Source organism: Eulemur rufifrons, chromosome 3 (assembly GCF_041146395.1).
Source record: "Eulemur rufifrons isolate Redbay chromosome 3, OSU_ERuf_1, whole genome shotgun sequence".
Taxonomy (NCBI): Eukaryota; Metazoa; Chordata; class Mammalia; order Primates; family Lemuridae; genus Eulemur; species Eulemur rufifrons.
Window position 1 is genome coordinate 66,040,502 of NC_090985.1, and position 3,027 is coordinate 66,043,528.

A 3,027-nucleotide genomic window follows, 5' to 3' on the forward strand; every position below is an offset into this window, starting at 1 on the left:
TGCTGAATTTCCTAGGGCTTGATTGCACCCACTCTAGTTAACAAGTAAGATATAATATAATCACATATTGTATATAACTTTTCAAAGCAAGAACACTTATATTTTGGTTTTCTTTCCTTCATCTTCAAATCTGCATATGGATCAATCCATATGACAAAAACAGCTATTTTTCTTCTATTCCCTAATTGGACCACATAAATGTTTTCAGGTCTAAATATCCTTAAAGAAACATGGGCTCATTGAATGGTTTACTGCATTGTAGGTACTTTATAACATACCCAGGATCCCCTCCCTTCACAAGACAGATGTTTCTTCCTGGAGTTTACCTAATGGGAGAGAAATTTTTACACACCCTTTCTCAGTAAACTGTTATACAAAACAAAAGTGAAATTATTGACCAATTGAAATCAACCTGACCAACTTGCAACCTGTATATAATCATATTGAAATATATAATTTGTTGATAATATATATGCAATCAAGTATTGTTAGATAAACATCGAAAGTATATTGTAATCTTAACCATCAATGGGAATATATAGAATGATTTAAGTCACTCACATCAATTTATTTTCATCAGATGTTCCTCCTTGTTCACCAGTGAACTAAAATATACAGAGATCATGGCCCGTGGCTTACAGGACATCTGATAGTAAGACTAAATTGGAGGGTGCTCGCTTTGGCAGCACATATACTAAAATTGGAACGATACAGAGAAGATTAGCATGGCCCCTGCGCAAGGATGACACGCAAATTCGTGAAGCGTTCCATATTTTTTAACAAAATAGGCATTGATGGAACCTACCTAAAAATGATACAAGCCATATATGACAAACCCACAGCCAACATCATACTGAATGGGGAAAAACTGAAAGCACTCCCACTTAGAACTGGAACCAGACAGGGCTGCCCATTGTCTCCATTACTTTTCAACATAGTATTGGAAGTCCTTGCGAGAGCTATCAGGCAAGAGAGCAGAATCAAGGGAGTCCAAATAGGGAAGGAAGAGATCAAACTCTCACTTTTTGCTGATGATATGATGTTATATCTGGAAAACCCCCAGGATTCAACCAAGAGACTCCTGGAATTGATTAACGAATACAGCAAAGTCTCAGGCTACAAAATTAATATACACAAATCAGAGGCATTTATATATGCCAATAACAGTCAATCGGAAAACCAAATTAAAGACTCAATACCCTTCAAAATAGCAACAAAGAAAATAAAATATCTAGGTATATATCTAACTAAAGAGGTAAAGGACCTCTATAAGGAAAACTATGAAACACTGAGAAAAGAAATAGCAGAACTTGCAAATAGATGGAAAAATATACCATGCTCGTGGATCGGAAGAATCAACATTGTTAAAATATCTATACTACCCAAAGTGATCTACAGATTCAATGCAATCCCTATTAAATTACCAACATCATTCTTTACAGACATAGAGAAAATAATTATACACTTTGTATGGAATCAAAGAAGACCCCGTATAGCAAAAGCAATTTTAAGCAACAAAAACAAAATGGGAGGTATTAATTTGCCAGACCTCAAACTATACTACAAGGCCGTGGTTCTTAAAACAGCCTGGTATTGGCACAAGTGCAGGGACACAGACCAGTGGAACACAACAGAAAATCCAAATATAGAACCATCCTCATATAGTCACCTAATTTTCGACAAAGCGGGAAAGAATATACTCTGGGGACAAGAATCCCTATTCAACAAATGGTGCTGGGAGAATTGGTTAGCCACTTGTAGAAGACTGAAACAGGACCCACAGCTTTCACCTCTCACAAAAATCAAATCACGGTGGATAACAGACTTAAACCTTAGGCGTGATACAATCAGAATTCTAGAAGAAAATGTAGGAAAGACTCTTACAGACATTGGCCTAGGCAAAGAATTTATGAAGAAGACCCCCAAGGCAATCACAGCAGCAACAAAAATAAATGAATGGGACATGATTAAATTAAAAAGCTTCTGCACAGCCAAAGAAACAGTCCAGAGAATAAACAGACCACCTACAGAATGGGAAAAAATTTTTGCATACTACACATCAGATAAAGGACTGATAACAAGAATCTATTTAGAACTCAGGAAAATCAGCAAGAAAAAATCAAGCAACCCTATCAAAAAGTGGGCAAAGGACATGAATAGAAATTTTTCAAAAGAAGATATAAAAATGGCTAACAAACATATGAAAAAGTGTTCAACATCTCTAATCATCAGGGAAATGCAAATCAAAACCACAATGAGATATCACTTAACCCCAGTGAGAATGGCCTTTATCAAAAAAACCCAAAACAACAAATGTTGGCGTGGGTGTGGAGAGACAGGAACACTAATACACTGCTGGTGGAATTGCAAACTAGTGCAACCTCTGTGGAAAGCATTATGGAGGTATCTTAAACAGATTCAAGTAGACCTGCCATTTGACCCAGCAATCCCATTACTGGGCATATACCCAAAGGAAAAAAGGTCATTCTGTAACAAAGGCACGTGTACCCAAATGTTTATAGCAGCACAATTCACAATAGCAAAGATGTGGAAACAACCCAAATGCCCATCAATACATGATTGGATTAGTAAACTGTGGTATATGTATACCATGGAATACTACTCAGCTATAAGGAATGATGAAGATACAACATCTCTATGGTTCTCCTGGAGAGAGTTGGAACCCATTATATTAAGTGAAGTATCCCAAGAATGGAAAAACAAGCATCACATGTACTCACCAGAAAATTGGTTTCCTTGATCATCACCTAAATACAAATCTGGAAACGACACCAATTGGACATCAGACTGAGGTGGGGGGTGGGGGAGGGGATGGGGGTATGCCTACACAATGAGTGCATTGCGCACTGTTTGGGGAGTGGTAACACTTGAAGGTGCTGACTCGGGAAAGGGGGGGTGGGGAAAAAAAATATGAAACTATTGTTTTTAACTTGCACTGTTCACTTAATAATTTATCATGAATATTTCCCAAAAAAATAAATAAATAAAAAAAAAAAGACTAAATTG

At 36.9% G+C, this 3,027-nt stretch overlaps 1 non-coding gene across 1 annotated transcript; it reads left to right on the plus strand.

Moving 5' to 3' along the window:
- Positions 1-670: 670 nt before the first annotated feature.
- On the plus strand, positions 671-777 carry LOC138382037 (U6 spliceosomal RNA). The gene has a single exon (XR_011233215.1). It is a non-coding gene; the product is annotated as a U6 spliceosomal RNA (small nuclear RNA).
- The last annotated feature ends 2,250 nt before the right edge of the window (positions 778-3,027 follow it).